The sequence below is a fragment of the Sapajus apella genome, unplaced genomic scaffold, assembly GCF_009761245.1.
Source record: "Sapajus apella isolate SASKATOON/1434 unplaced genomic scaffold, GSC_monkey_1.0 scaffold17, whole genome shotgun sequence".
NCBI lineage: Eukaryota > Metazoa > Chordata > Mammalia > Primates > Cebidae > Sapajus > Sapajus apella.
The window spans coordinates 29,015,330-29,042,182 of NW_022436957.1; the positions used below are offsets into that span (position 1 = coordinate 29,015,330).

The 26,853-nt window shown below is 33.8% G+C and overlaps 1 pseudogene; it reads right to left on the bottom strand.

The window, feature by feature from the left end:
- Nucleotides 1–18,184: 18,184 nt before the first annotated feature.
- On the bottom strand, nt 18,185–26,648 carry LOC116556598 (annotated as a pseudogene).
- Nucleotides 26,649–26,853: the final 205 nt, after the last annotated feature.

Here is a 26,853-nt window from a genome sequence, read left to right on the forward strand (position 1 = left end):
AAAAGCAAAAACTCACTCGTTACCATGGAAAGGGCAAGAAACCATTCATGATGCATCTTCCCCCATGACCCAAACACCTCCCAGCAGACCCACTTCCAGTATGGGAGCCCATGTTTCAACATTAGATTTGGAAGGGATAAAATACCCAAACCATATCAGTAAATTAGCTAAGTCACTGTGGAAAGCAGTTTGGACATTTCTCAAAGAACTTAAAACAGAACTATCATTCACCAGCAATCCCATTACTGGTAATATTCCCAAAGGTATATAAATCATTCTATCATAAAGACACATACACATGTATGTTCATGATAGCAATCACTGTTCACAACAGCAGAGACATGGAATCAACCTAGATCCCCATCAATGGTAGACTGGATAAAGAAAATGTGGTACATATACACCATGGCATACTATGCAGCCATTATAAAGAATTAAAGGATGACTTTTGCAGCAACATAGATACAGCTGGAGACCCTTAACCTAAGTGAGTTAATATAGGAACAGAAAACTAAATACTCAATGTTTTGACTTACAAGTGGGAGATAAACATTAAATATACTTGGACAGAAAAATGAGAACAATACACACTGGGGCTGTTTGAGCAGAAAGATTAGTGGGGGTATGGGTTGGAAGGCTAGCTTACAGATACTGTGCTCACTACCTGGATGATGGTCTCATTCATACACCAAGCCTCAGTGACATGCAATTCACCCAAGCAATAAACCTGTACACGTACCTCTGGAACCTAAGATAAAAGGAAAAAAAACATGCTAAACAACAACCACAAAAATTTTGTTTTGAAGACACAGATACGCAGATTAATGTCAAAATACTAAATAAAATATGCTTGCTTTCACAGAAAAAAATGGGTACATATACACCACGGAATACTATGCAGCAATAGAGAATAAAATCATGTTCTTTGCAGCATCATGAATGCAGCTGAAGGCCATCATCCTAAACAAATTAATGAGGAACAGAAAACCTAATACTGCATGTTCTCACTTATAAATGGAAGGTAAATGCTGAGTACACACAGACACAAAGATGAGAACAATAAACACTGAAGAATACTAGAGATGGGAGGATGGGATGAGGAGAAGGTTTGAAAACCTATCAGGTACTGTACTTGGTACCCGGGTGGTGGGATCATTCATCCCCAAACTTCAGCTTCACACAATATAGCCGTGTAACACACCTGTATATGTATCCCTGAATCTAAAATAAAATTTAAAGAAACACAAAAATACTGAGTGTACAATGACACAATGATGAAAACAATACACATTTGAGACTACTTATGGGGAGAATTAAAGGGGAGAAAGGTTTTAAATACTATCAAGTAGCATACTCAATACCTGAGTGAAGGATTATTCATATATCCAACTCCAGAGGTATGCAATTTACCCATGTAAGAAACCTGCACATGTATCCTCTTAACCTAAAATAAAATTTTTCCAAAAGGAAAGAAATAAGTTATAACTTAACAGAAGGAAAACAGACAATTCATTTTATTTGGGTAGTATACAACCTTGGTTTCAAAGTACTTTAAGGATAGTAAAATAACATTATAGGCTCACTTTACCTATTAACATAGAAATATCCAAATCTGATGATTACATTTAAGAGACATATTTTCAAGTAGTGTGATTTGCTTTTATCAGGAATACATCAGAATATCTAGAAAGTGTCAACAACAGGAAATCTATAAATGTAATTAACTATATTTCACTTTAAAGGAGAAATATCAAAGCTATCTTAATACAATTATTATAGTAATTTGAATCAAGGAGAATATGAATTTCAGAAAAAATTATGTGCCAAAAACCTACAGAAAGTATTTAATGGATAAACTTGAGATATATTATTTTTAAATCAGAAACAAGGCAAGCATAATTTGTATCATCATTATCATTTAACACAGTATTTATATTCCTGACCATTACTATATGACAACAAAAAAGGGGAATCATGAAACCTAAGAATTAGAAGGTAGAAATCGGAGTTTGGTACATATTATGATTATCTACATTAAAAAAGAAAGAACAAACAGACAAGAAATTAGAACTAATAAGAGCACAGTGAAGATACTAAATATTTAATCAAACCAAACAAGTTAAAAATTTTATTTGACAAAATTCAACAGCCGTTTTGTGCTAAAAACTCTCGATAAACTAGGTATCGATGGAACAAAATGCATCTCAAAATATTAAAACCTATTTACAGCAAACCCACAGCCAATATCATACTGAAGGGGCAAAAACTGGAAGCATTTCCTTTGAAATCTTGCACTAGACAAGGATGCCCGCTCTCACCACTCCTATTCAATATAGTACTGGAAGTTCTAGCCAGGGCAATCAGGCAAGAAAAAGAAATAAAGAAATAAAGGGTATTAAATTTGGAAAGGAGGAAGTCAAATTGTCTCTATTTGCAGACGACATGATGGTTTATTTAGAAGACCCCATTGTCTCAGTCCAAAATCTCCTCAAACTGATAAGCAACTTCAGCAAAGTCTCAGGATACAAAATCAATGTGCAGAAATCACAAGCATTCCTATACACCAATAACAAACTTAAAGAGAGCCAAATCAAGAGTGAACTCTCATTCACAATTGCTACAAAGAGAATAAAATATCTTGGAATACAGCTAACAAAGGATGTAAAAGATCTCTTCAAGGAGAACTACGAACCACTTCTCAAGGAAATAAGAGAGAAAACAAACAGATGGAAAAACATTCCATGCTCACGGTTAGGAAGAATCCATGTTGTGAAAATGGCCATACCGCCAAAAGTAATTTATAGATTCAATGCTATTCCCATCAAGCTGCCTATGACCCTCTTCACAGAAGTGGAAAAAAAAACCTTAAACTTCTTATGGAACCAAAAGAGAGCCTGCATGGCCAAGGCAATCCTAAGCAAAAAGAACAAAGCTGGAGGTATCACGCTATGTGACTTCAAACTATATTGCAAGGCTACAGTAATCCATGCTAGTAAAACCAAACATAAAATATAGGAGCAAATAGGGTGCTATTTACAAAAGCAACATAATCTGTGCAGATCCCATTATTTAACTCGAAGAATGCACACTAAGATACAGGTAGGGGAATAGGCAAAAGGCTAATGAAACAAGTTAAGCTGGGGAAGATATATAAAGGGCCTCTAGTATTTTCAACATCTCATGAATACGTAAATATTTTAAATATAAAGTTTTTAAAAAACTTTATTTTTAAAAACCCATCTATTTAAGATGAGTTGATATATTATAAATGTATACTAAAAATAAATTGACAAAAGGACTGCTTAGTTGATGTTTTTGGGAATATTGATCAGTAATTGGCAAACAATAAAAATGGTTTCTGATTTAAAAGATGTAATTATACATGCCAAATAAAAGAGAAAAATATAAAAGACAATGCTATTTTACATCAATATTCATCAGGAATATTGGTCTGCAGTTTTCTATTTTTTGATATGTTTTTGTCTGGTTTTGGTATCAGGGTAGTACTGTCCTCATAGAATGAGTTTGAAAATATACCTTCCTCCTCTATTTTTCTGAATATTTTGGGTAGGGTTGGTATTCATTCCTCCTTTAAATGTTTGCTAAAATTTAGCATTGAAGATATTGGGTCCCATGCTCTACTTTGCAGGGATACTTCTCCTTACATCTTTAATGTCATTAATTGTTATTGTCTATTCGGGTTTTGGATTACTTTATAAATTTATCTTTGTAGGTTGTATGAGTCTAGGAACTCATCTGTTTCTTCTAGGTTTTCCAATTTATTGTCATATGGTTGTTCAGAATAGTCTCAAATGATCCTTTAAATTTTTGTGGTAGCAGTTTTAATGTCTCCTTTTTTATCTCTGATTTTACTTATGTGGGTCTCTTTTATTTTTTTTAATCAGGTTAAATGTTTTGTTTTCTTTAAAAAACAAAATTGTGCTTTGTTCATCTTTTATATATACTTTTTCAATTTCATTTATTTTTGCTCTGATCTTTATTTCTTTCATTCTATTAATTTTGAGTTTGTTTTGCTGTGGCTTTTCTAGTACTTCTAGATGCATCATTAGTTTGTTTCCATGAAGTTTTTTCACTTTTTTGATTTAGGCAAACATTTATATAAATCACCTTAGTAGTGCTTTTGTTGTATCCCATAGGTTTTTGTATGCTGTATTTCCATTTTCATTTGTTTCCAGGAATCTTTAAATTTTTAAATTTTCTAGTCCATTTCCAGACATTGTATTTTCCAGTTCTATTTTTAGGTACATATAATCTTATCGTTACTTCTTGCTCATAGACAAAACTTTTATAATTCTAAAATGTTCTTTTTCTGGGAAAATCTTTTCATTTTGAAGTCTATTTTATGTCAGTACAGACACTCCAGTACTCTTATGATTCCAATTTGTACATTTTTCCCCATAATTTCTCTTTCAATTTATAATTTGAATCTTAAATGGGTCTTCCACATATATTATGTATACGAATTTAAAAAAATCCAGTATGACAATGTGCCTTTGCATTGAACTGTTCAATCTGTTTATCTTTGATGTTATTATTAATATGACTCGATTGACATTTGTCATTTTCTTTTATTTCTTCTACATTTCCCATGTCTTTTTCTTCTGTTGTTTTCCTTTCCTATTTTCATTTTCATTAAATGAATACTTTCTAGTATAACGTTGTTATTCCTGTAATATTTTAATGATAGCTTCTTAGTTGTTTATAAATAGTTGCTCTAGGGCTTATAATATGCATCTTACCTTGTCAGAATTCACTTCAAATCTGTGAATTTCACTGAGTGAAATGCAATATAGAATTTCTACCACTATGCAGCTCTATTGTTTTCTGCCCATTTCGTGAATTTATTGCTGTAAACATGTCATATATGAGTGGGCATATATATATATATATATATGTTATATTTATATATATTTATATATTAAATATAACAATATATAAATATTGACAATATATTGTTATATTTACCATTGAATATGTTTTTACATATTTTTAAAAAGCTAAGATCAGAGAGAAGAACAAGTATATATTTACAAGACTTCTGACATAATTTTTCTTATTTACACTATCTGGTTCTCTTTATTTACTCCCATAGATTGAAGTTATCATTTAATGTCAAGTAGGAAAATAGTTTTTCCTACCTTCTGCTTTGTCCTGTTACTGTCAAATATGTTACATTTCTGTGTAGGTCTAACAATAAATTATCACATTTTGTGAAATTGCTTTTTACATATGTTAAGAGAGGAAAATGAATATACATTTATATTTCACTTTAACATTGCCTATGTAACTGCCAACATCAATATTCTTTTTTAAAAATTGTAGATTCAAATTACTGTATGATGTTCCTTGGTTTCAGCATGAAAAGCTTCCTTTAGTATTTCATGTGTGGAGCGTTTTTAGACACAAATTCTTTTATATTTTTGTTTATATATTTGTGTAAGATAGTTTTGCTGGATGTAAGATTCTTGAGTGACAGATGTTTTTCTTTCATGGCCTTTCATTCTTCTGTAATGTCATCCCCTGACTTCTGACAGCCATTTTTTTAAATGAGAAGCCACCTGTTAATCTTATCGTGGTTCACTTGTATATGATGAAGTTTGGTTTTGTTTGCAGCTTTCAAGATTTTGTTTTGAGTTTCAACATGTTGACTATGATACTTCTAGGTATGAATCCTGTGTTAATTCTATGTGGATTTTGTCAAGTTTTCAAAAAACATATTTTAATGTTTTTCATCAAATTTGAAACTTTTCAGTTATTATTTGAAAATTTTTAATGCTTTTTAAAATTTTTCTTTTTGGTATTCCAATTGCAACTATATTGTTGTGCTTAATGATATCCCATATTTGTCTGAGCTGTTAATTTCTATTTTTTTCTCTCTGTTCTTCAGATTGCATATTTACCTTGAAATTTATTAATTCTTTTGTCAGCTCAAAGTTACTGATAAGCCCCACTAGTCAACTTGTCATTTTTACTACTGTACCCTCTAACTTGAGAATTTCCTTTTGATTCTTTAAAAAATAATGTCTCTTTTTATTGATATTATTCAATAAGGTATTATTACCATAATATTCTTTAATTTTTTAAAGTACATTATTTCCCTTTGTTCATAGCATTTTCTTTCAAGCTTTGTCTGAGAAGTCTAACATCTGTGTACCCTCAAAGGCAGATATTGTTGCCTTATTTCAATTCTGATTATGGGTCTGATTTTTATATTTCTACATGCTTTATAATCAATTACGGGTCTGATTTTTATATTTCTACATGTTTTATAATCTTTTGTTGAAAGTGGATATTTTGGATAGTATACTATGTTAACTTTGGATATAAAACTTGCAAGGGTACTTCTTGCTGGTGTTTATTTCTTTGTTGACATGATTGGACTATTTCAATGAGTATCTTTCTCCTGCAGTGTGCAGTCTTGATATGGTCCTCAGAAGGTTACGCTTTGGCATGCAGTTTTCCTGACCTTCAGGGATGAGTCTGGCTTTAGCTGGACTTTGACTTTCTCTTTCCTTGATCTTCCCATTAAATTTATGATTGGTTTACTCTGTTGTTATTCCACTGAGATATTAGCCTTCTCCAACTGCTAGCTGATTGGTTATTGTTTTCAACAATATTCTCAGACATTACTTGCTCTACATTGATACCCAGCCCCTTGGCAGGTGTTTGGTATAAGGCTTGCTCTACCCTCCCAGGCAGATCTCTTTGCTATGGAGCATGAACTAAGTGGGAAAAACTTGCATTTCACCAGGCATTCCATCAGGATTCCCCATATAAAGCAAGCACTGGGCAGGGGGATGGGGAGCAGGTAGGCAGATCAATGTTGCTTTCTGGTTGTGCCACCACCCAATATGGAACTTCCACAGCTCAGAATCTAAGAGAATCAAATATGTTGATATTGACCAGCTCTGCTGAATTTACCTGGAATAGTTCTTTAATTATAGGTAACTGATGGGAATGGGAGCTGCCGCTTGCCTAGCAAGCCCTCTGGAGCTCTCCTGAAAAACAGAGTTACGCGGGTAATGGGTTTTCTTTCTTCACCTGCCTCTTGGCCTGGATCCATCATACACAGCAAGAGTTGCAGATGGGGAATTGAGAGCTACACTGCTGCTACTAGCCACACGACAGAACTCTTCCACAGCACAGGGATGTGAAAATGGAATCTATGGATGTTCACTGGCTACTGAAACTACTCTGAATGTCTCTTCCACCCCAGGATATTGGGGAGATTGGGACTGCCACTCAGCCACCAAGTCAGGGCGTTATAATGATAGTCATTAGATCAAATGACAAGATCTCTCACAGTTCTTATGTAGTTTCTATGAATTTCATTTAACAAATTATTCTCAGTTGTTAGCCCTTTGATGAATCCCCAGAGGCTTTGAGCAACTGATTTTGATAACTGTTACCAGTTTAGTACATGTCTTTTCAGGGTAGAGTTTTCTCTAAGCTTATCTTCCTACCCTTCCAGAAGTTCCACCCAAGCACTATGGAGAAAAACTACCAAGTTATCCTAGTTAGAATAATGAAGCTGAGCCCAGTAAACACACATAAGTTAGAGATAACAAAAAATTATTGTTTTAAACAGCTAATTTTGGGGTGGTTTCTTATCCAGTGATAGATAAGTAAAACATGTTTCTGGATCTATTTCAATTTTTTATTGCCTACTATTGGAATTATATGAGTCAAGGTTGTTAATCTTTACTGAGAAAAGAAAAGGGACGACAATTATTTTGTACACATACACACATTTGTAAAAATAGGTATATTCACACATATTTGGAAATGGCAGGCAATATTCTATCATTACTAGGATTCTTTAAACATCTAGTATTTTAAAAAGTCAAGACAAAAGATATTTATAATCTTGTTTTAAACAACACACTCTAGGTTACTTTTGGGATCAATCATATGAAGTGTCAGAATTTTTCAGAATAGCTATCATTCTTTATTCTCTATCCATTTTGTCTTACCCATTATAACAAAGTGCACAGTGACAGTCCTTGTATCTCGAAAAAATAGAAGAAAAGAAAAAGGAAAAATCAAAACAGAAGTTCTTTTTGACTTTTTTTCTTTTGACATGGGTCTCATGAATTTTCTTCTCTCTCATTATGTTCTGCAGTTTTCAAGGCTTGTAAAGAGATTTTTTCCACATATAACTGCCTACCACTTTAAAAAGGTACACATAGATTTTAACTGTCTATCAAATGTGAATGAACTCCAGCTTGGCAGAAAATAGTCAATATATTCAACTTGAATACCATCCTTTACCAACACTTCTAAATCTCTAAAAATCTCAATTTAAATCAGGCAGTATTAAATTAAAATATTCTTTGGTAATTCTTAAAACAACAATACTTACTGAAATTATTTAATATTTTATACAACATTTTTATAAGAAAATTTCTGATATGAAGGATACATTTTGTGTTTTTTTCTGATGTTATATTTTTCCTTTGAAATAAATCAAGAGCTGGCACTTGTGCTCTTAGTGAGTTTGCTAGCAAGTCAGGGAGCAAGGTTTAAATAAATGAAAAAAAACACAGTGAAGATTTTAGTTAATTATTTGGAGTGTAGTTTCCAGTTCAATACCTCTTACTTCTTTGACTATATAGCTTTACTAAGGAGAAAAAAAATATGCTTTGGGATATCTGTGCCAAGTTAGTTATATCTACATATAGGAAAATAAGGGAAATTATTAACTTTAAAATGGAGATTAAATATAATCGAAATATGTCATTTAAGTGATGACAAACTATAATTTATGAATTACCTAAGAATATGACAGCTTTCAAAATTCTCTTTTAATACCATTATAAAGTATAATAACTATTTGGCTAAGGTGGCTGACTAAAAGCAGCTAGCATGAATCGTTGTCACAGAAAAGGATAGAGAATAGTGAATAAGTACTAGCTCTTCAAGTGAATTGTCCAGGAGGCCACATTGGGATTCATCAAAGAAGCAACAACAACCCATGGAAAGCAGAAAGGAGACAGGCAGGACAGCCATCTACCCGGGATTAGCATGGAGCCAAAGGAGGCTCCCTACCACAGGGAAAGGGTAAGTGACTACCTTCAATCTGGGGAGGAAGTAAAGGGCGCATGAACTGTGGCATGCCTCCAGCATGCCACAGCTGCTGTACAGAAAGCAGCCATACTGCTGCTCACTTGGCAAGGCCTCCCAACCAGGGTTCCCAGTGCAGTCACCCTGATTACTTCAGTCATTGGAAGATCTATGCTTCTTTGGTGTGGAATTCCCAGAGACAACCAACAGGCTCTCTGGCATTGCCATTGTGCTGACACCTGCCCTTGCTGCACTTGGTTTGAAGAGCAAACAAAAACCCCAATTGCTTTGCTCACACCTCCAGCAGGTAGCAGCTACTATAATGTATACTATAAGGCCAGGTTTCCTTCTCTGTGAGCCCTTGGACACCCTCCTCTTCTCCAGGCAGGGCTCCTAGCTTGGGCCCATAGCACAGTTACTCTATCCCTGGCTGAGCATTTTCATTGGCAGAGGCTCTGTCTCTCTGGAGTGGAAATCCCATAGGCAGTTTACAGCCTCTCTGCCTTGATCATTGCCATGGTACATGCCCTTGCTGCCCTTGGGCTGGGGTGGGGGGTAAAGACCCTGATTACTTTGCTTGCACCTCTAGCATGCTGCAGGTGTCCTGCAGAGAGAGGGCCAGAGTATCTTACACATGAGCTTCCCACTCCCCTGCTCTTCACCATGTAGAGACTCCTAGCATAGACTTGTAATGCAGCTACTCCATCCCCAACTGGTCATTCCAATTAGTAGTGGCTCTGTACTTCTCTGGGGTAGAGTTCCCAATAACAAGTGAAAGGCTTTCAGCCTTTGTCATTGCCGAAGTCTCTGCTCCTGCTGCCTGCAAGCTGGGAAATGAACAAAAAGCCTAAGCTCACCCAAGGGCTGCAGTACGCAACTCAGAGGTTGCCAGCCTTCAGGTGGGAGAGAAGCCTATGTTCTCAGAGCACTAAGAGGGAGCAAGGCTACAAACATGAGGGAACACAGAGAAGCCATATGGCTAAGAAGCTATCTACCATCCATTATGCTTGAGCACCATCTACTGAATTGCAGCCCAAACTATAACACCAAAAATACTTTGCTAATATACTCCCCTGCGAAACCAAGGGCAAGAATTCAGCCACAAAAATCCTACACAATGACTTAGTGCTATGAAAACATCCAGAAATGAAGCCAACTGACTATATTCGAATTATATAAAGGAACATCAGCCAACACACAGACAAAGAACCAGTGCAGTAACTCTGGCAACTCTAAAAGCAAGAGTGTCTTCTTATCTACAAGTGACCATACTAGCGTCCCAGTAGTGATTCTGAACCAGAATGAAACAGCTGATACAATACACATAGATTTCAGAATCTAGATGACAATGAAGATTATCAATATTCAGGAGAAAGCTGAAACGCAATCCAAGAAATCTAACAAATCTAGCTAAACTATTCAAGAGCTCAAAGACAACCACACTGATCTGATAGAGCTAAAAAACTCACTTCAATAATTTTGTTATATAATTGGAAGTATTAACAGCAGAACAGGCCAAGATGAGGAAAGACTCTCAGAGCTCAAACACAAGTTCTTCAAATCAACTCAGTCAGAAAAAAATAAAATAAAAAATGAACAAAACTCCTGAGAAATATGAGATTATATAAACAGACCAAAACTATGACACATTGGCATATCTGAACAACAGGAAAAGTTAGCAAGCAACTTGGAACACATATTTGAGGACACTGTCCACAAAAATTTCCCCAACCTTGCTAGAGGGGTCTACATTTAAATTCAGGATATTCAGAGAACCCCTGTAAGATACTATACAAGACAGCCATCCACAAGGTACATATTCGTCATATTGTCTAAGGTCAATGCAAAAGAAAATATATTAAAGACAGCTACAGAGAAAGGGCAGTTCATCTACAAAGGGAACTCCAACAGGTTAACAGACAACTTTTCAGCAGAAACTCTACAAGCCAGACGAGATTGGTGGGACTATATTCAGTACCCTTAAGGAAAAAAATTCCAGCCAAGAATTTTGTATTCAGCCAAACGAAGCTTCATAAGCAAAGAGAAATGAAATCCTTTCCAGACATGCACACACTATCAGAATTCATTACCACCAGACCAGCCTTATAAGAGCTTCTTAAGGGAGTAGTGCTAAACATGGAAACAAAAGACTGTTAATGGCCACCACAAAAATGCACTTATATACACAGACCACTGATACTATAAAGCAACTACACAAACATGTTTATGTAACAACCAGCTAAAAACATGACTGTGGGATCAAATCCAAACATATCAATATTAACAAGCTAAATGCTCCACTTAAAAGGCATAGAACAGCAAGCTGGAGAAAGAAGCAAAACCCAACTGGATGCTATCTTCAAGAGTCCCATCTCATATGCAAAGACAACCATAAGCTCAAAGTAAAAGGATGGAGAAACATCTATCAAATAAATGGAAGCCATTATACAGCAAGGGTTACTATTTTTGTTTCAGGGAAAACAGACTTCAAACCAACAATGATCAGAAAGGACAAAGAAGGACATTACATTATGATAAAGTATTCAATTCAAAAAGAAGACTTAACTATTTCAAGTATATATGCACTCACCACTGGAGCACCTAGATTCATAAAGCAAGATATCAGAGAGCTACAAAGAGAATGAGATGACCACACAATAATAGTGGAAGACTTCAACACCTCACTTACAGTATTAGATAGATCATAGGCAGAAAACTAACACATAAATTTGGAACTAAACCCTTCACTTGACCAAATAGACCTGACAGGCATCTAAAGAACACTCTGCCCAACAAGAATAGAGTGTGTTTTTTTTCTTATTTGCACATGGCATATACTCTAAAATTAAAGACATACTAGGCCCTTAAATAATTTACAACAAATTAAAAAAAAAAAACTGAAATCATGCCAACCACACTCTCGGACCACAGAAAAATAAAAATAGAAATCAATGGAAAGTTTTCTCACTACCATACAATTACATGTAAATTAAATAATTTCCTCCCAAATGACTTCTGAGTAAACAAATGAATTAAGGTAGAAATCAAGAAATTCCGTGGAACTAATGAAAACCAAGATACAATGTACCAGTATCTCTGGGACACAGATTAAGGAGTGTTAAAAGGAAACTTTACAGCACCCAACCCTCACATCAAAAACTTAGAGAGACCTCAAATTAACAATTTGACATCATACCCAGAAGAAACAGAAAAACAAGAGTAAATCAATCACAAAACCAGCAGAAAAAAAGATATAACCAAAATCAGAGCCTATTTGACTGAAATGGAAATGACAAAAAAGATACAAAACATCAAGGAAACTAAAAATTGTAGTTTTGAAAAACTAAATTAGATTGATACAACACCAGCTAGGCTAGTAAAGAGAAAAAGAGAGAAGATCTAAATAAACACAATTATAAATCACAAGAAGGACACTAACACTGAACCCACAGAAATACAAAAGATCTCTCAGAGACTATTATGAATATCTCTATGCACACAATGTGAAAAGGCAGAAGAATTGGATAAATTCCTGGAAACATAAAACCTCCCAAGATTGAACCAGGAAGAAAACAAAAACCCTGAAGAGACATATAATGAGTTCTGAAATTGAATCAGTAATAAAAAACACCTACAACCCAAAAAAGCCCTAGACCAGTCAGATTAACAGTCAAATTGTACCATGTGTATAAAGCAGAGTTGATAGCAATCTTACTGAAACTATTCCAAAAAATCAAGGAGTAGGGACTCTGCCTTCACTCACACAGGAAAGCTGGCATTATTCTCATATCAAAACTTGGCAGAATCACAGTGAGAATAAAAAACAAAACTTCAAGCCCATATCCCTATTGAACACATATGCAAAAACCCTCAATAAAATACTAGCGAAGTGAATCCAGTAGTATATCAAAACCTAATCCACCATGATTAAGTAGGCTTTATCCCTGGGTTGCAAGGTTGGTTCAACATATGCAAATCAAGAAATTTGATCCATTGCATAAACAGAACTAAAAACAAAAACCACATGATCATCTCAACAGATACAGAAAAAGCTTTTAATAATATTCAACATTCCTGGATGTTTAAAATCCTTAACAAATTATGCACTGAAGGAATATGCATCAAAATAATAAGAGCCATCTAAACCTGCAGTCAACCTCATACTGAATGGGCAAAAGCTGGCAACATTCCCCTTAAGAACCAGAACAAGGCAAGGATGCCTACTCTCATCAGTTCTATTCAACATAATACCGGAAGTCCCAGCAAAAGCAATCAGGAAAGACAAAGAAAAAAGGCATGCAAATAGGAAGAGAGAGAGAGAGAAAGTCAAACTATCCCTGTTGGCAGAAGATATGGTTCTATACCTAGAAAATCTCATAGTTTCTACCCAAAGGTTCCCATATCTGATAAACAACTTCAGCAAAGTTTCAGGCTATAAAATTAATGTAGAAAAATTAGCAGCACGAATTTCTATGCACCAACAATGTCAAAGCTGAGAGCCAAATGAAGAAAACAATCCATGCATAATTGCCACAAAAAAAGAATAAAATACTTAGGAATAGAGGTAACCAGGGAAGTGAAAGGTCTCTACAACAGGAATTGAAAAGCACTGCTGAAAGAAATCAGCAATGACACAAACAAATGGAAAAACACTCCATACTCATATGTGGTAAGCATCAATATTGCTCACGAAAATGGTAACATTCCTGGTTACTTTGTAGCATATTTTCCCTTTCTGCACTTTTCTATACTCAGTTTCATAAGTATAATAATAATCGTATAAAATAAAATTAACATATTAAATTACAAAGAAAAGTGCCGTGTTATGAAAACCATATGTTTTAAAAGTGCTATGGTATGTTTTCTCTCTGAAGAAAATTTTGACTTCTTGTAGTTTTTTAATGGTAACCTTAATTAGAGAAAACCTGTTATTCAGTTGAGTAAGAATGCTCAGTATTTCTGTAGAATCTCTGAAGTGGTAGATTTTAAAATGTACATTTCAATATCAAAATTCCTTAAAAATACCACCAAATTTGCTGATTAGTCTATAGCACAAACCCACCCCAAATCCCACATAATGTAGAACAATAAGTTGAGAATATCTTCTTGAGTGCATTCAATGGATTACAAATTTAATTAATAGTTTAATGACTCCATAGTATTACATATTCCTTGAAAAATACATACATATACACATTTTAAACAAAGCTTATATTTCAATTAAAAGATGTTTATAAAGATCACAATGTTGAAGTATTAAATTATGTGATACTTTCTAAAAATCATAACAAAATATTCTAGAAACTGAAAAACTCAACAGAACATACATACTCTCCCCCAACTTTTAAATGTGTTGCTTTAGAAGCCTATATGCTAAAATCTCAGCAAGAAATGCATAGCAATCAGCAAATAGGTATGTGAATTTTTTTTTTTTACCATATTAGGATTCCTAAAAGGATGGAATTTTTAAAAACGGCATTTGATTGATTGATTGATCGATTAGATGGAATCTTGCTCTGTCTCCCAGGCTGGAGTGGTGCAGTGGCAGGACCTCAGCTCACTGCAACCTCCACCTCCAGGTTTCTAGCGATTCTCCCACCTCACCCTCCCCAGTAGGTAGGATTACAGGCACACACCACCATACCCAGCTAATATGCACCAACTTGCTTAAAAGGAGGCTTTAAAAATCTCATTTTGAAGAAAAGACATGTAACTTCAATTGGAGTTTTGTTCTGTTTCTTTGCCCACTTTGTGATAGGTCCTTGAAATGCTAAAGATAATATATTTACTTTTAAATTTTATGAGAGAAGCCTGGGCAGAAAAAAAATAATAAAGTTAAGCAGAACATTTACAGGTGTCATGCTTTTTGTTTTAAAATAATTTAAAAAGCATACTAGTGGTCTCATATATTTACCTATTAATGTTAGATTAGAAATGGAGAAGATAAAAATGAATTAATCACAGATTATGGAACAACATGAATGATTCAGTTAATATAGTCAATAAAATTTATAGAAAACTGCTTATTTTTATTACATGGATCAAAATGATTCAAAAAATAATTTCAGTAAAGGAAGTTTAGAAATGTGAAATAATATTCACATTGGTGAAAAGTATATAATATTCAAAAGAAAATATTTGAAAAATAAATGATTCAAAAGCTTAAATTGAATTGTCTTAATAAATTGTCACTGACTTATTATTTTAATGTTTTTAAATGTTACCACCAGTAGCTACAGAGACCTAGCTACAGGGACTATTCCTCTTACCAGTGCATTGTATTTCACTGTGCAATGTGCATTGCACAACTCTTCTCTTATTTTGATATGCAAATAAATATCTCAGTGAGATACAAGAGAACACAAATAAACAATACAAAAATCACAGAAACAATTTAGAATATGAACAAAAAAAACACCAAAGTGATGGTGTGAAAAGAAAAAACAAAAATAGATTTCCTGAAATCAAAGAAGTCAATGAATGAAATAAAAATAAAACCCAGGCATTTAACAATAAATTAGATCAAATGGAAGAAAGATTTTCAGAACTTGAAGACAGGTCTTTGGAAATAACCAAGCCAGATTTTAGAAAAAGAAAAAATAAATAATAAATTTAAAAGCTTATATGTTACATGGGGTACCATAAAGTTACCAAATATCTACATTTGAGTGATCCCTCAGAAAGTAAAGAAGTATCAACAGTATAGAATGCCTATTTAATAAAATAATAGCTGAAAATATCCCAAGTCTTGCAAGATATTTAAAAATCCGGATACAGGACATTCAGATATATACAAATACATAAAACCAAATATGATCTTCTCCCAGGTACATTATAGTCAAACTTTCAAAAACAAAGACAAAGAAAGAATTCAAAAACAGTCAGAGAAAAAAATGTTTCATCACATTGAAGGGAATTCCTACCAGACTAACAGTGAATTTCTAAGCAGAAACCTTACAGGCATGGAAAGAATGGGATCATAAGCTCAAAGTGCTGAAAAAATAAATCAACCCCACCATTCAAGAATATTACACCCAGCAAATTATCCTTCATAAAAGAAAGAGACCTAAAGACTTCCCCAGACAAGCAAAAACTGAGGAAATTCATCACCGCTTGACTGACATGACAAGAAATGCTCAAGGGACTTGTACACTTGGAAGTCAAAGAACAATATCTACTGTCATGAAAACACACAAAAGAATAAAATTTAACTGATGAAGCAAACACACAAAAGAAAATAAGGAAGGGTTCAATTGTTATTAGTACAAAAAATTGCCAAATTACAACAATAAAGATAAAAAGGGAAAAATGAATACACAAAATAACCAGAAAACAAATAACAAAAGGCCAGAAGTCCTCAAATATCAATATTAACAATGAGTGTAAACCTATTTAAGTTTTCCACTTCAAAGATATAGGCTGAATAGGTCAGAAAACCCAAGTTTGTGCTGCCAACAAGAATTTAGCTTCATCTGTAAAGACACATATAGAGTAAAAGGAAGGAGATGAAAAAAAAAAATATTCCATGTAACTGAAAGCCAAAAGCATGCAGGAGGAGCCATACTTAAATAGAATAGGGTTTAAGTGAAAAACAGTAAAAAGAGACACAGTCATTATGCAATACTAAAGGGATTAATTCACAAGTAGAATAAAAATTTTATATATTTACGCACCCATCATTGGCATGTGCAGATGTATAAAGAAAATATTAGATTTAAACAGAGAGCTAGACTCCAATACAATAACAGTTAATAACCAAGAATAAACCAAACCCCAAATCAACAGAAGAAAACAAATAACGTGGATTAAAATGTAACTAAATAGAGACTAAAAAATAGTACAAAGGATCAACAAAATGAAAAGTTAGTTCTTCCAAAAAATACCTAAATTGATAAACTGCTAGCTAGACTAGCCAGAAAAAGGAGAAGTCCCAAATAAATGATATCAGAAACAAAAGAGGAGACATTAACACTGATATCACAGAAATGCAAATATCATAAGGAACTCTATGAACAACTATACACTAACACACTGGAAAAACTAAAGAAATGTGTAAAATCCTGAATACATACAACCTACCAAAATTAAATCAGGAAGAAATAGAAACTTGAACAGGCCAATAATAAGTAATAAAATTGAATTGGTAATAAAAAGCTTCACAACAAAGAAAAGTCTAGGATTGGATGGCTTCACTGCTGAATTCTACCAAACTTGTAAAGAGCTAAAACCAATATACTGAAGCTATTTTTCAAAACAGAAGAGGAGGGAATATTTCCTAACTCATTTTATGATACTAGCATTACCCAGATACCAAAACCATGAAAGGACACAACAAATAAAGAAAACTATAGGCCAATATCTCTGATGAACATAGACGTAAGCAATTCTTAAAAAAAAAAAAATACTAGCAAAACTGGATTTAGCAGCACATAAATAATAGTACACATTGGGTAAGTGGGATTTATCCCAGGGATGAAAAGATGGTCAAAAATATTCAAATGATAAACATGCTACATCACATCAGCAGAATGAGGGACAAAAACCATAAGAGAATCTCAATAGATGGAGGAAAAGCATTTGATAAAATTCAAAATTTTTTAAAATAATAAAACCCACAACAAGCTAGGCATGGAAGAAACCTAACTCAATATAACAAAGGACATATATGACAAACCAGCAGCCAACATTACACTGAATGCAGAGGAGCTGAAAGTGTTTCCTTTAAGAACTAGAACAAGGTAAGATTCACAAATGCCCACATTTACCTATCCTATTCAACATAGTACTGGAAGTTCTACCTAGAGCAATTTGGAAAAAGAAATATATAAAAGGCATCCAAATTGGAAAAAGAAGTCAAATTGTCCGTCTTTACGGATGGCATAATAGTGTATCTAGAAAACTTTAAAGAGTCCATAAGAAGCCTGAGATCTGATAAACTAGTAAAGTTGAAGGATACAAAGTCAACACATCACAATCAGCAGTATTTATACATACCAGTGACAAACTAGATCAAAAATATTAAAAAGGAAATCTCATTTGCAATAGCTACAAAAAATACATTTAGAAATATATTCAACCAAGGGGGTGAAAACTCTACGAGAAAAATGAAAAAAACACTAAGGAAAGTGATTGAAGAGGACACAAATAAAAAGACATCTCATGCTCACAGATTGGAATAATTAACATTGTTAAGATGATCATACCACTCAAAGCAATCTACTCATTCAATACAATCCCTGTCAAAATATCAAATGATATTTTTTTGCATGGCAAAGGTCTTTACTTTTAAACGAGTATCGATACACCAAGTAATAACATGTAACAAGTTCTTGAATTCTATCATCTAGCAATTTTGATTAAGAGTAACTAAGAGCAGGCCAATTACACTAGTATTCACTGTTCTAACCATTAGCACAATGGACTACTTTAAGGCTGGCTGCTGCTTCACACGGGTTACAAATAACTATTTACTACTTTCTCATAGATAAAGCCCCGATCTTCAAGAAAGTGTTAGGGAAAAAACTATTTAATCCCTTCCTTTCTTCAAAGAATTGTTATTTTTTTTTAACTAGATCTAAGAATGAAAATGCAACACTGATATGCATGTTGCTTGAGCCAAAAGGTATAGGAAAAAAGACAACATATACCCATTAAATTCCTCAGAAATACGAAGTAAAAAGATGAAGTCTTTAGATAATTTCTAGGTCTATACAAAAAAGCTAGATTTGCTACTCTCCAAAAAGTGGAAGGAGCTACTACATAATATACGGAAATAATTTAACGCCATTTCATAAGAATATAACTAGAGCTGTGCCAAAGCCTCATACTCCATGAGAGCATCTAAAATGCCAATCCACAAAACAGGTGCTTCTCTCTTCTTCTATCCATTGATGCGGTAGTTTTCACGAATTTCTGGCTGAATGTCACAGACAAAAGCCAAGAGGTTATCCAAGACTTAATCCCTGTTCTACTGAAAGTAGATCTGGAAGATGGTCATCTTCCCTTGGCTCTCCTTCTCTGCTTCGGTGCTGCATCTGCCATGGGAGTGCCGCAGCTTCCTTGGCCGTGAACTCTTTCTCCCTCTGCAGGCAGTACTGTTCAATTTCAGCCTGAGCTGCTGCTTTGGCCTGCTTCAGCCTCTCTGGTTCTTTCTTCTGCGGGCCTCAGACACCTTCTTGGTGGCCCGCTTCTCAGCCTGCAGCAGCTGCTGCTGAATCCCCTGCGACTGACTGGCCGTGGCGGCAGCGATACTGAGACCTCAAATGATATTTTTTAAAGAAATACAAACCTCCTAAAATTTTTGTGGAACCAAAAAAAAAAAAAAAAGAGCCCAAATACTCAAAGCAATTCTAACCAAAAACAAAATAAATCAAAAAGCTGGAGTCATCAGACTCCCTGACTTCAAAATATATTACAAGGCTACAGTAACCATAATGGCATTGTACCAGTATAAAAAACAGTCATCCAGATCAACAGCACAGAATGAGAGATGAAAAGTAAACCTCCTTATTTACAGCCAACTGATTTCAAAAATGGCGTCAAGAACATTCACTGGACAAAGAACATCATCTTCAATAAGTGGTGCTGCAAAACCTGGATATCCACATGCAGAAGAATAAAACTAGACCCAAATCTCTCACCATAAAAACGAACTCAAAATAAAGAAACATAGGACTTGAAACTATAAAGCTAGTGTAAAAAAATAGGGAGAAAACACCTCAGACCATTCGTCTAGGCAATGATTTTATAGCTAAGACCCCAAGAGCACAAGCAACTAAAGCAAAAATAGACAAATGAGAATGTATTAAAATAAAAGGCTTTTACACAGCAAAGGAATCAGTTAAAGATCCAACCTGTTCAATGATAGGAAATACTTGCAAAATATTCATATACCAAGGAATTAATGTCCAGAATATGCAAGTAACTCAAAGACTCAACAGTAAAATGAACAAACATACAAACAAAAATACTCCTATTAAAAGGTTGGTAAACGATCTAAATAGACATTTGTCTAAAGATATACAAATAGCCAAGAGGCATATGCAGAAATGCTCAACATCATTAATCAACAGGGAAATGCAAATCAAAAACACAATGAGATATCTTACTCCTATTGAAATGGCTATTACTAAAAAGAAAAAATATCACAGATGACGGTGAGGATGCAAAAAGGGGACTTATATATTGTTGATGGGAATGTAAATTAGTAAAGCTAGTATGAAAAACAGTATGGAGATTTCTCCAAAAAGAAAAAACTGAACTACCATGAAATCTAGCAATCCCACTATGAGGTATTTATTCAAACGAAAGGAAATCGGTATGACAAAGTGATACCTGCCCTCCCATGTTTATTGCAGCCCTGTTCACAACAGCAAAGATATAAAAGCAACCTAAGAATGATGGTTTCCAGGTTCATCCATGTCCCTACAAAGGACACAAACTCATCGTTTTTGATGGCTGCATAATATTCCATGGTGTATATGTGCCACATTTTCCCTGTCCAGTCTATCGTCGATGGGCATTTGGGTTGGTTCCAGGTCTTTGCTATTGTAAACAGTGCTGCAATGAACATTCGTGTGCACGTGTCCTTATAGTAGAACGATTTGTAATCCTTTGGATATATACCCAGTAATGGGATTGCTGGGTCAAATGGAATTTCTATTTCTAGGTCCTTGAGGAATCGCCACACTGTCTTCCACAGTGGCTGAACTAACTTACACTCCCACCAACAGTGTAAAATTGTTCCTATTTCTCCACATCCTCTCCAGCATCTGTTGTCTCCAGATTTTTTAATGATCGCCATTCTAACTGGCGTGAGATGGTATCTCAATGTAGTTTTGATTTGCATTTCTCTGATGACCAGTGATGATGACAGAAGAGCAGAAGATCAAACACCACATGTTCTCACTCTTAGGCGGGTGTTGAACAATGAGAACACATGGACACAGGGAGGGGAGCACTACACACTGGGGTCAGTTGGGGGGAAATAGGGGAGGGACGGTGGGGGGTGGGAAGCTGGGGAGAGATAGCAAGAGGAGAAATGCCAGATGTAGGTGATGGGGAGGAAGGCAGCAAATCACACTGCCACGTGTGTTCCTATGCAACAATTTTGCATGTTCTTCACATGTACCCCAAAACCTAAAATGCAATAAAATAAATAAATGGGGAAAAAAAAGCAACCTAAACATCGACAAATGAATAGATCAAGAAAATGTGATTATTTACAAAGTATAATTATATTCTACCATAAAAAAAGAATGAAATCATGTTATTTGCAGCAACATTACTGGAACTGGAGGGCATTATACTAAGTGAAATAAGCCAGGTACAGAAAGAAAATTATCACATGTACTCACTCATATATCGGAGCTAAAAACACTGACTTCATGGAGATAGTATAGAGACTGATATTTCCTAGAGGCTGAAAAAGATGTGGAGGTGGAAAGGGTCTGAAGAGAAGTTGGTTAATGGATACACAGAGAAGGAATAAATTCTAATGTTTGATAGCAGAATACTGTGACTACAGTTAATAACACTGAATTGTACATTCAAAATCGGTAGAAATGAGGACTTGAATTCCTTAGTATCTAGATACGATAAATGCTTGTGAGTTTGGATATCCTAAATACCCTGACTTTATTATATATTCTGTGCATGGTACAAAATGTCATATGTCCCCCATTCCTATATACAAGTATGTAACAATTTAAAAAAATACCTGAAGCAGAATTGACAGAGGTGATACAACTGGTAGCCAATATGTTTAAGAATCCAGAGAAAACACATATAATATTAAGTAAAGACAGAACACAAAATATACTCTAAAGCCAATTTTATTGCTAAAAACTTCAGTGACTAAGGTGAAAACTATATTGGAATTAAATATAGAATAGACAATGAGGTGTAAAGATTAAGCCATTTGTAAACATGCCAATATAAAGTAGCTACAGTGAAAACTAGAGAGTAAAATCACTGACAAATGTGAAAAGGAGTACACCAATAAGGTTTGATATAACTTAAAGCAAACTAATATACATGTATTTGGAGTCCCCAAAAGAAAGGAGTGAATAGAAAATATATTTTAAAATAATAGGCAATATAAACTCAGTATTTCTACAAAAGCTAGGCACAAGAAATCTGAAAACAACTATATCTATGAACATCATAATCAGATTACATAAAAACAGTGGTAAAAACAAACATTTTAAAGCAGCCAGGAAATAAAAGGCATATCACTAGCAGAAGAACTAAGATAATGAGTAAAGAAAAAAAGATAACTGTGTCCTTTTCTGTTGTTTTTGTTAGAAACAATGCCAACAAGTAAGCAGTGGTATAATATATTTACAGTACTGAGGTAAAAACTGCTGTCACCTTGTAATTCTGTTTCCACTGAAAATATATTTCAAAAATGAGGGTGAAATAAAAGCATTTGAGATATTCAAAAACCTTAAGAATTGGCAACCAGTAAACCTTTGCTACAAGAAATCTTGAAGTTGCTTATGTAAAGGAAGTTATTCACACAAAAGAAAAATGTTACCAAGTGGAAACCTGGGGTTATCCAGAAGAATGAAGCACATTGGATATGTTTCCTATTATTTAATTAGTTTTAAAAATAATTTACTCTTTAAAGCAAAAAAAAAGAGTTGTGGGTTTTATATGTAAAAATGTGACAATGATAGCACAAAAACTAGGAAGAGAGAAATGGAAGGATCACATTCTAAGTTTCTTAAACTATATATGATGTTGTATAGTATCACATGAATGTAATTGTTGTAACTTAAAGAAGTATATCATAAACTAAATAGAAAGCACTAAATTATCCTAAGAATGAAAGTAGCTAATAAAAATTAAAGAAAAAAATTAAATTATTAAAAAATAATCAAGAAAAATAAAAAAAATAGAAAAAGAAAATAACAAAGCAAATAGAAAAAAAATTAGCAAGATAATAAATTTAAACCCAAACCTTTTAACAATCATATGAAATATACATTGTCTAAGTGAGCCAGTAAAAAGGAATATCCTATTGAACCAGATAAAAGAGACCAAACTACATTTTGCCAAAAAGAAACTCACTTTAAAGACACAAGTAGGTTAAAATAAAGGGATGGAAAAGACCTAACCTGCTTACACTAATCATAAGAAAGCTGGAACACCTATACCAGATAAAATAAACTTCGTAACAGTGAATGTTCCCAGAGATAAAAAGGGCCATTTCTCAATGATATATTAGTCAATTCAGGAAGAAGATATAATCATTCTAAACTTTTATGCACCTTAAAACAGATTTTCAAAGTAAGTCGTACAAAAAGTATTTTAATTGTAAGGAGAACAGAAAAACCCATAATCGCAGACAGAAATTTCAACATTCCTCTCTTTATATTTTATAGGACAAGTAAATAGGAAATTAGAAATGAAAAAGTTTTATAGAATACAATAACTAAATTAACCTAATTTACATTTCTAGAACATTTTATCTCTTGATAGAATAATGTGTTCTTTTCAAATGCACACAGAATGTGCACCAAAACCAAACCTATTCTGGGTGATAAAACAAGTGTCACATTTAAAAGAATTCAAATCATACCACATATGTGCTTTGACCACAAAAGAGTTCAATTAGAAGTCAATTACAGAAAGATAGCTGGGAAATTCTCAAATATTATACTTTTAAATAACTTACGCAGTGAATAAAGATAATTGAAATTGGCCAGGTGCGGTGGCTCACGCCTGTAATTCCAGCAATTTGGGAGGCCAAGGTGGGCAGGTCACTTGGGGTCAGGAGTTCGAGACCACCTTAGCTAACATGGTAAAACCCCATCTCTACAAAAATTAGCCAGGCATGGTGGTACACGCCTGTAACCCCAGCTATGTAGGAGGCTGAGACAGGAGAATCACTTGAACCCAGGACGTGGAGGTTGCAGTGAGTTGAGATCCCGCCATTGCACCACAGCCTGCGTGACAAAGCCACACTCTATCTCAAAAAAATAATAATAAAATAACAATAATTGAAATTATTTCAAATTATATGAATATCAAAACAAAACATATGAAGATATGTATAATGTGGCTAAGGAAATGATGAAATTGCAATTTTAGCACAAGGTGCCTATATTTGAAATGAAACAAGGTGTTAAATAATCTCAGTTTTTACCTTAAGAAACAAACAAAAGGGCAGCAAATTAAATCCAAACTAAACAGAGAAATATAATAAAAATCCAGAGTGAAAATTAATAAAATGTATAGTAGAAAAACAACAGAGAAAACATGTAATAAAGATGTTAGTCTTTGAAAACATATGGATGGCAAAAGAGCACATAAGAAGATGATCTACAGTGCAAAATAAGATATAGTGACGTACCTGTAAGAATGGCTTAATAATTATTTAAAACAGCTATATCCAATGTTGGCAAGAATATGGGATGAATGGACCTATCATCTACTATTAGTGGGAATTCAAAATGATACAAATAGTTTGAAAGTAAGTTCAAAGTAGTCCTGAAAAACGTTTATCATGCACTTACCATTTGTCCAGTCATTCTGCTCCTAGTTATATGTAAATAATACTAAACTCATGTTTGTATACAAAGGCTTATTTACAAATGTTCACAGCAACTTTATATGGTCAAAAGCCAACCAAACAGAACACACACACAAAATAACAAAGCAAAACAACTCCAAATATCCATCCACAGGTTTACAGATAAAGTATTTTGGTATATCCATATAATGGTATATTAGTTAGCAAAAATAAAGGAACAAACTATTATATAGGCAATAACACAGATGGATTTCAAAATAATTATGCTGTGTGAAAGAAGTCAGACAATATAAAGTGTACATAGTATACAATTTCACTTATGTAATGTTCTCAAAAATATAAACGTATAGTGTCAGAATGCAGATCGGGGCTGCTCGGGGGTAAAAGTGAAAGGTAGGAGTAGTGGTGAAAGATTAAAAAGAGATGGGAGGAAACTGCTGGACGTGATTAATACATTTATTTTTATTATAATTGTGTTATTACAGAAATATATAGCAAAACTTACAAAACTGTACATGTTAAATATGTGCAGTTCTCTGTATATCAAGTATTCTGCAACAAAGCCAATATTTTAAAAACTGATTACACAACCTAACCTTTATAGGTATAAATCTATAAATGTTACAAAATGTAATGGAATGGTGTGAGATAGGATGTAGCTTGCGGTGAACTAATTGTTTTTGAAATTGTACATATTCTTCCTTATGTCTAGGTAGTATGACATAATTGAATATAAAATATCATACAATTCCAAATACCAGGATAATAGTCACTGATATCAACTAAACACCTAGCAAAATTTGGGCAGTATATTTACCTTCTCAATTCATTTGTAAAACATAGGGCTTTTCCTCAAACTCTTCCCAATTCTCTTGTTTCATATGTAAGTCTAGGTAACAAAATAAACTTCTGGTAGAGCCCTACCCCTCAGGTGATGCATGACTGTGTCAACAATGCCCATATATTACATAACAATGATACTCCTTCTAAAGTGCTAAATTTTCTAAGGCCTCAAAACATTCAGAATATGAGATTGATAAAGGAAGCAAGAAGATTTAAAACAAGGCCTATCTCAAGTATTTTGGCTCTCTTTCTGGTAATCTTTACGTATCTCTCTCTTCCCTCAAATAGTTTCCTTTCTTACTTGGAGGTATTTGACTGTTTATATTTCCCCCAACACTTTCCACTTTGAATGTTAGTGATTATGGTATTAGCTTTCACATGTAATGTTTTAGCAGTGATCACTAATTGTAACTGAAGTTTGACCATTGGAGCATCTCATGACCCAGGTCTCTAGTTAGATATTCAAAAGTAAAGTGACAAAGTTCTTAAAAATTTAAGAATTGCACGAAACTCTATGAGGTAGGTATTATTAAGTTAACTGTACAGAGGTGAAACTGATAGAATAATGATTAAATTATATTACCTCTATGACACTCTACACGCCACTCATATTTTCTCTAGATTGAAATTAAATCTACCCCTGCACAGTATTTTCTTTTCTCTTACAAAAATCACTCATATTTTATAAGCTATAATAAGACAAAAGCTTATGGATTTTGATTCCTAGACTTCCCCTTTCCTATTGCCATTATGTACAAAAGAAAAATTGATTCTGACCTTGAAGTCACAGTGTTAAAAATAAATCTCTGCAGCACTGATGTTTCTTTTCTGTTTCTGAAATAACTGGTTAAGCTCACTCAGGGGATTACTCTAATGATCTGGTAGCTTTTTATAAGTTCTGAAAAGAAGAAAAAGAGAGATTTGTGTAAGGAACTCTTTATCAGTTCCTAACACATTTCAAGGAAAAATATACATGTGTGTAAATGGTACTGAGTATCCTCACACAGATATTTCATGCGGTGTATATCAAGTCTACTATTGAGAGAACAAGCATTTTCCAATCACCTTAGGGGAAAATTAATGTTTTATAATCCAAAAGACATATGCAATTCACAACAATTTACATATAAGTAAATTTAAAATATTTACTTACAAAGCCAACATGATTTTCAATTGACGACATGCATAAAAGACGGCACAAATCATGCCTAGTAACAAATGAATAAATTCTATTTTAAATTTTCTAATTATAGTCCTTCATTAATCTTGATATAAATTTAAATTAATATTTTACTAACATATGCCTAATGGATCACTGTGATACACATTCACCATACTACTTTTTATAAAAATTTAATTATGTTTATTTTAGTAGATAAATTATCTAA